Here is an 8,998-nt window from a genome sequence, read left to right on the forward strand (position 1 = left end):
CTTTATCTCATTTTGCTCTTTTCTTTTCCTGATGCTTTATACAATATGGCTTGCAGGCTTTATTCTAAGTACAAGCTGTTTCTTTAAAAAAGTGTTATAACAGAGAGAATTTAAGGTTTTGGCTCCTCCAGTATATAGACGAAGCCAGGCAATTGTGCATTTGAGAAAAAACTCTGTAGACATGCTCTATTCTGTAGGGTATCCCATGTTTTTAAAAAAGTGTTATAACAGAGAGAATTTAAGGTTTTGGCTCCTCCAGTATATAGACGAAGCCAGGCAATTGTGCATTTGAGAAAAAATCTCTGTAGACATGCTCTCTTCTGTAGGGTATCCCATGTTTTGTTGACTTTGGTGTGAGAGTCAGTTTACAATGTTGCCTTAGAGACTCCTCTAGAGGGAAAACACTGACCTGCTGTCATCGCGCCTCAGAAACAATTTAATTACTTATGCAGTGACATTTACAACTTTATTACAAAAGCAAAAATGAATTAACAGATGAGGTTACTGTACATTCCAGGAACTATGACACGTTAAGACTTTTTCTTCCATTGGAATAAAACATTATATTCATGCTAAGGAGTTCTAGAACAATTTATTTTTGTTTAAAAGTACCATTTAAAAGTACCTTAGAATAACAAACTCTGCTTTCCTTATAAAACAAAATATGAAGATTTAGTCAATATAATACTTAAAAAGAACAGACTACAAAACCACAGCTAAAACAATGAAATAATCAAGATCTGTGCTCAAGAGAAAAACAAAAGAAACAAAGAAACAAATGTGGCTACTTACAAAGCAGTAACAAACTACATTATGTCCTCAGCTGGTCACATGAAAACAAAGCTTAAGACAGCTTGATTACAGATAGACAGATAGCCTTTGCATGTGTGTGTGTGTGTGTGTGTGTGTGTGTGTGTGTGTGTGTAAATGGTTTTTAATGTAAAAGACATGGTCTGGATGTTCTAATCTAACAGATGACTGACTGCAAAGTTACTTAAAAAAGAATATTTCTTTAGGTCAGAGAGATGACTCTGTATTTAAGACAACCTGATGCATTTACAGAGAACTTGGTACGGTTCACAGCACCTGTGTTAGATGGCACCATGGAATCCATTGGTGTCTTCTGGCCTTTTCATCAACAGCCGCATACATGGAATACTCACACATATTCACAAATAATAAAAATATTGCTGGAGACTATACATTTTAAGATAAGTCATAAAAATGGTCTTAAGTTTTAATCATGTCACATGGTCTCTTATATGAGTAAGTGAATATTTACCAACAAGATGGCTCAGTAAGTTGCTGGTCCCTTAAAAGGGTTTTACAAAGCTATTATTCCTTGCAAAAATAAGGAAATGACAGAAGCTGCTATGAATAAGATGAATCACACAGAGTTTAAGGAAAACTGCTGGTTATCAAGCCTATGTCAAATTTGTTATTTCTAACTGCATTTTAAACAAATCCTTACCTTATACACCAGACACTCTTTAGGGATCTCAAGGAATCAGAAGAGAGAAAAAAAAAAAAAAGATGGCTCATTAGGAAAAATATATACATAAAATTTTATATAAAACCATCTATTAAATCACAATACCACACAAGGCAGAAGGTTATAAAAATTAAGTTAAAACAATGAGGGGGATTGTCATCTGTGCTTTGGTGGAGAGCATCTTTACAAAGATTATAGCAATAGAACTAGTTGGCTTAAGTGACTTTAAACTTGGCGAGATCAAAGACCAGAGAATAGAATGACTTAATCAAGCCAGGTGCCTGAGATTTGACAGTATTTTAAAAAACTAGTCCAACATCAGTATGTTCTATTTGAAGATCTTTTAAAACAGGTGAGGTTTCTGTTGTTGGTGTGTGTGTGTGTGTGTGTGTGTGTGTTTGTTAGTAACTAATTTTACAAATTATATGCTAATGTCCCAACTTTTACCCCCCAGTTTATACTAAGAGAAAGCATGGAGTAAATAAAGGTGGGTAAAGTAATCTGTAGCATTAGCTGTAAATAACTGAGTAATATACAGTTTTCAAAGCATTTGGAAGAGTGTTAAAATATTTGTGTTTTGTTAGTGGTGAAATAGTGGGAAAAATCAAAGGTAAGTGTGAAGGGTATGTAATTTCATGCTAGCTCATAAGGTGTCTTTGCTATTATCTCTGTCAGCACATAAGAATCTTGCCTACAATATTGCAGTTTGCCTGTCTCATAGGGGAATTATACCATGTTTTCAAACATGATTTACTGATGTGTAAATACATTGTTCTGATAAATTATTTTAAAAATTAAAAATCAATAGCCATTGAAACTTAACATACAGTAAAACATCCTTGTCTGGCCACAAGGAGCTACCTAATGTTCAGAAGAAAAGCTATGTGGTTTTATTTACTCCTAGACTGTAACACAAACATAATTTAATAAAAATCATTTACCGTATATGCAATTAGCTTAATGATTATTGTATTATTTCTACACTTAGGTCAGAGTTAAGCATAACATAAGTGTCTACATATTCAATATTTGAAACATAATGACAGCAAAATCCTGTTACCTTCATGTCTGAAAGAAACATTAAGTCTCTTATCATTAAGTGTCTTGTCTTGATGTGTACCCTTAAAGTGGCATCCTGTTTGCTTTTTTTTTTTCTGGTTCTTTTTTTTTCAATTTTTTATTAGATATTTTCTTCATTTACATTTCCAATGCTATCCTAATAGTCCCCTATACCCTCCCCCCACCCTGCTCCCCTACCCAGCCACTCCCACTTCTTGGCCCTAGCATTCCCCTGTACTGAGGCATAAAAAGTTTGCAAGACCAAGGGGCCTCTCTTCCCAATGCTGGCCAACTGGGCCATCTTCTCCTACATATGCAAATAGAGACACAAGCTCTGGGGTTACTGGTTAGTTCATATTGTTGTTCCACCTATAGGTTTGCAGATCCCTTTAGCTCCTTGAGTACTTTCTCTAGCTCCTCCATTGGGGGCCTTGTGTTCCAGCCACTATATGACTGTGAGCATCCACTTCTGTATTTGCCAGGCACTGGCATAGCCTTATAAGAGACAGTTATATCATGGTCCTTTCAGCAAAATCTTGCTGGCAGATGCAATAGTGTCTGTGTTTGGTGGCTGATTATGGGATAGATCCCTGAGTGGGGCAGTCTCTGGATGGTCCATCCTTTTGTATCAGCTCCAAACTTTTTCTCTGTAACTCCTTCCATGGGTATTTTGTTCCCTATTCTAAGAAGGAATAAAGTATCCACGCATTGGTCTTCCTTCTTCTTGATTTTCTTGTGTTTTGCAAATGCATACATAAAATGTGGTACATTTACACTATGGAGTACTACTCAGCTATTAAAAACACTGAATTTATGAAATTCTTAGGCAAATGGATGTATCTGGAGGATATCATCCTGGGTGAGGTAACCCAATCACAAAAGAACGCAATTGATATGTACTCATTGATAAGTGGATATTAGCCCAGAAACTAAGAATATCCGAGATACAATTGGCATCCTGTTTTTTTGAATACTTCCAGCCAAAGTGTACATCTTATGGATGAAGGTTTCTTTGAGAATGAGAAATGAACTATATTCAGGTAAACTAGTGATATGTATTCCAGATAAAATAATATGATTTATAAGGTTAAATGTGAATTGCATAAAATTCTACATCTATGATTTTAATCTTTAGCAAAAAGTAAATTTGAACAATCCAAGTAATGACTAAAAAACTTCAGACATTTAATTTTAGGAAAGTGTTCAAGCCAATGTCTCTTTGAGAATTGCTTTGATTTGGTTTTTTTCTTTTTTTTTTTTCACATATGTGAGTATGTTGTGTATATGGTGTGTATATGTTGGAGGGAGTGTGCTCAGGGATATATCCATGTAGAATGTCTAAGGTCATCTTTGTGTTGCTGATTCACAGCTTCAACTTATATGCTTTCCATGGTACAACTCAGGTTGTCCACCTGGCATCTTCAAATGACAAATGTCTATGCTGGCTAAAACATCTCAATGACCTGAGTAATTCTGAGAGACTTTTGTAGTCCAATTTAATGTTAGCCTTCATCAGATCGATGTAAACATTTTAAATTTGTTAGTATTTTAGACAATTCAACCTGGAAAGTCACAATTAACTAGTATTTATTAGTTTAAAATAAACAAGAGAGGAGAAACAACTTTCATTTATGCTGTTTGTACGTTTTTTATTTTTGAGAGAATGAGAATCTAAGCACTGAAAGGCTTCTTGCAGAATTTTACAACATTGGATTTGACAAATAATATAGCTTTGGACATCCTCATATTCCTGGTGCTTGCTCTCTCTCTCTCTCTCTCTCTCTCTCTGTGTGTGTGTATGTGTGTGTGTATGTGTGTCTGTCTGTCTGTTTCTCTTCTTTCTTTCTTTCTTTCTTTCTTTCTTTCTTTCTTTCTTTCTTTCTTTCTTTCTTTCTTTCTTTTTCTTTCTTTCTTTTTCCCTATTCCTCTCCCTCTCCCCTCTCCCTCTCTCTCTTCCCAGCCCCCCCCCCCACACACATACGTATGTAAGATGATCTTATAAACTCACCTGCTGAAAATTAATATAGAGTCTTTTTACCAAAAATTTAATACAATAAAATTTGTAAAGAAAAAAAGAAAAAAAAAAAAAAACAATTCAAAGAAATCCATGGTTCCCCTAGTGGCAAAAATAAGTATTTTAATAGATCACATACCAACTACAAACATATTTAAAATGATTGTTTAATAGGTTTTTTGTTTCTTCTTCTTAAAAATGTTAGATAAATATTCTTAGAAATTTAAAATGATAAAATAGCTACTTAAATGTATAAAATATGCATGATTATATGCAAAATGTTGTTGCTCTTTATAGTAAATACTTTCAATGGAATGTAGATTTCATAATGATAATATAAGAAGAATTCTCTTCCTAAGAAATCACAATCACTATGTTAAAATATGACTTAATGGGACTATTTAATACCTTTTGTATGCTGAAGCATTAATTTATGAAGACCTTTATTAAAAAAAAAAAAGTATAGCAGCAAATAAAACAGAAATAAGGCGACCTCATTGTAAATGTGTTGAGGCCAGGTTCAAGTAGCTATTGAGATGTGCCAGAAAAGGCCTTGTCTGGAAAATAACTACACATATAACCAGCTTGACTCAGTGGGTAGTTGAATATACACTCCGGGAATGTGAGATTGAAGAGTAATGTCAGATTTCTAGACTGGAAATAGTGATGTTGCTCATTGAAGTAGGGAACATAGAATGAAAAGCGTGCTTAGGAACAGAATAAAATTAAATTTAAATATATGGCATATTCAAAGAGAAACATCTAACTTAAGAATACTGTATTCCTATGAGGAACCCAAGCCAGTACAACAGAGCTGGAGTCTTCTGAAACTACAACCATTCATGGGCATGACAGGAATACAGCCAGTGAGAAACACTGAATTGACTGAGTGCCTTTCCAACAATGTTTCAGATTTAAAAACTAATATAAATAATTTGAACAATTACTTATAGTTATTGCAGTTATGTCTACACAGATGGAAAATGGATATAGTGTCCTTTTTCATAAAGACACTTTTGCTGGAATGAATTCTTCATTTATGGTTGCTTAAATCTTATTGAATTCCTTATGGACAGAGATAGCTACAGTTAGCAAACCTTGTGACTTATACATTGTATTAAAGTAATATTTAGGGTGAAGAGGTTTATTTCCCTTAAAAGTCAAGGTCATAATCCATTACTGTAGCAAGTCAAGATAGGAACTTAAAAGAACACATCCACAGCCAAGGTAGAGACAGAATGAGTACAGAGTAAATTCAGTAATGCTTGCTTATTTTCTCTATGCATGTACAGTTCAGGACCCTCTGACTAGGGAATCATGCTACCAGCAGTGAGATGAGTCTTCCAACATTAATTAATAATCAAGATAATCCCCAAAGACATTCTTGAAATTCCACCTGATCTTGACAATTCCTGATTAAAGCTTTTATATAATTATTGTATATTATGTCAAGCTAAAGGTAAAACTAATAAATACAAGCTTTAGCACATGGAAGAGAGGCCACAATAGATTCTCAGCAGGAATTAAAAATGAAAAAGCACATAGATAGGTAGAAAGAAAAGAAACAGAATATTAAAATTTAGTAAGAAATTGACCAACATTATCTAAGGATAAGCCCAAGGAAAGAATGTCTGCTTTTGTCAGCCACTGCATTTGCCAACCAAGAAGTCATTTATAACACTGGCCCTAAAATTTTCAGCACAAATTTGGTGGTAGAAGCAAAAGTACTAGTGATTGCCAGATTGACTAAAGTAACATGAGAAATAGTAAAGTTCACCAGAGAAGCTGCTTGTATAAGAGTGTACCAGAAATGGATAGATTTAGACTACTTCTGCACAGCTAAACCTTATGTATAGCTTTAGAGTCATTATAATTATAGCCCCTGAAGGAGAGAAAGGGGAAGGTGAGTCTTAGGTTTCACCTTAGGAGGTACTAGTCTGCCATCTTACTCTCCAGTTTCCTATTAGCCCAACTTTATAGGACTCTAGAGCTGGATGCTTCTGGGAATGTTTTTTTTTTTTTTTTTGTATTTCTGTTTCTCCTTCTCCTTCTCCTTCTTCTCATTCTTCTCCTTCTCCTGCTTCCCCTTCTTCTTTGAAGTACTAAATGATTCTACTATGTCTTTACTTTGTGTTGATTTTCTGATTTATGAGGTTTAGTGTGTAAATATTGTCACTGCTTTAAATTGTTGGTATATTAAAAAACAAACAAACAAATAAACTGTGTATTAAGGTTACCAATTATTATCTGGTGAAGGATTTTATGAATCATGGATAAAAGATTTATATATGGGCTAACAAAACTATATAAAATTTTATTTTCACACTAATTTACAGTTTATGGTATCTTCTGTCTCTCTCTGCCTGCCTATCTGTCTGTCTCTTCATATATCTCTGTCTCTCTGTCTGTCTCTGTCTGTCTGTCTGTCTCTCTCTCTCTCTCTCTCTGAATCTCTCTGAATTCTTTAGAACCTGGATGAACAGAATTGTCCACACATGAATTGTCCACACATGTAAAAGATTTTCTCAGAAAATGTATTCTTTATACATTGGTGTAAAGAGCATGGGTATACAAAAGGCAAAAGAAACCAATGATTTTTCAGGAAAAATATAAACAGCTGATATTATATATATATATATATATATATATATATATATATATATATATATATGAAATTATTATCATAAAGTCCATAAGAGAGGCAATTTTGATCTAAAGTATGATTTTAAAGTGAATAGGCATGTTGGGCTCTCTCTGTTTTAAAACGGTCCCATCCTGCAGCTTGCCCTATAGTTTTGCACTTTAAAATGATTTATAAAATCTGTTTTAGATGTTCTGCCTTTGCAGATTTGTCTATTCTCTAATGCTTGACACCTTCCACTTGCTAGTCTCTCATTAATAAGATTTATCAATTAGTGCAAATTCCATTAAGCATTAAAAGCAGATACAATCAGACCCATCACTTGCTCTTTTATTTAAAGCGAGTATTCATATTTAATTCTTACCAATTTGGATCCTCATGTTGTACAAATATTGACAAAGAAGGCACTGTCTGACTTGAATTAAAATTGAACTAAAAAATGATGTGTGAATTGATCAATCATTCCTAATTTATACACTGTTATGTATCCTGTCAGTCATAAATAAAAACAAAAAAACAAAAAACATTGAACTAAAATTACTTCTTACCAATTGCAGTGTAATCTTTTGGGCTGTGCATCCCTAAACTATATGGTCTGTTTTTATATTTTTTTATATTTTTTATCTGAAAAAAGTCATTGTTATTTTCATTTTTGTAGACCCATGCTCTTGATAGCAGTTTCTCCAAAATCCTGGACTGAGGTCTCTGTTTGCCTTTTGTATGTTCAAAAACCTTGTGTGGTTAGAGCTTCCTTCACAAAGGCAAGGGGTTTGTAAGTCACTTAAAACTATGCTGCAGATTTTTTTTTTCTTTTTGCATTACGGTGTAACAGCTGGGCTTTTTCCTGAAGTGGTACTTCTGTGGGCATTAACAGATGCTGCAGCTTGGCACCAAGACCTCAGCATTTAAAAAATTATTTTAATGGCATCATGTAGGGTATAATAAGTTAATACATTTATGCAGTATGTAATCATCAAATACTAGTCATTGACTTTTTACTCACCTTGAATATGTAAAAAAATAGAGGGGTATAATGATTATTTGTTCATAAAGAGAAAACAATATTTCAGTTGATATATGCGGTAATATTCTCTGATCACATCAGAGTGGCTAGTGTTTCTGTGTATCATCCATTTGTGTTCAGAGCCTTTGATCTTCTCTTTTAGTTATTTGTAAAATAAACAGCAAGCAATGGGCAGTTTTGAAATATATCTTGTACTGTAGCACACTAGGTAAATTCTAGTTATCTGAATATGGAGTTCAGCACATAATTTGGTTGTATATAACAATGTAAGCTTTGTATTGATACGAATATTTTCAGAAATCAGAAAATTATGCCAAATACACATGTAATTTCATCCTTTCAATGAGTTTTTCTCTAACTTATAGAGACATTTAAATAAGCCAGTCATAAGTTTTGCTTTATAAAACATGTTATAGAACAATTCATATTACAACCAAACACTTTATGACTATTAGAGTAGAAATAATTTGTAAATGTGCCATGAGAAAATGAGTTCTTACCAGTCCTTTATGAGGTACTTACAATGCTGAGGCAAACATAAATTAACTACTTAAGGTTTTAAACTTTAAATTTTCTCTTACTGATGAAAAATGTAGCTTGAAATAATATCAAATTAGGCTGAGAAGACTGAAGATATAGACTAGTAATAGTAGTGCATGCTATAGGTATAAAATATTGTTTGATGAAATTAGCTTTACTAGAATTATTTTTTAATTTTATCAGATATCTTTATTTACTTTTTAATTTTTTTTTTATATTTTTGTTTTT

General features: G+C 33.3%; 1 protein-coding gene across 4 annotated transcripts in view; it reads left to right on the top strand.

Moving 5' to 3' along the window:
• Positions 1–8,998, top strand: part of Fstl5 (follistatin like 5) — a 591,337-nt gene that overhangs the window by 333,438 nt on the left and 248,901 nt on the right. The gene's annotated exons all lie outside the window — the stretch shown is intronic.

The sequence above is a fragment of the Mus caroli genome, chromosome 3 (assembly GCF_900094665.2).
Source record: "Mus caroli chromosome 3, CAROLI_EIJ_v1.1, whole genome shotgun sequence".
NCBI lineage: Eukaryota > Metazoa > Chordata > Mammalia > Rodentia > Muridae > Mus > Mus caroli.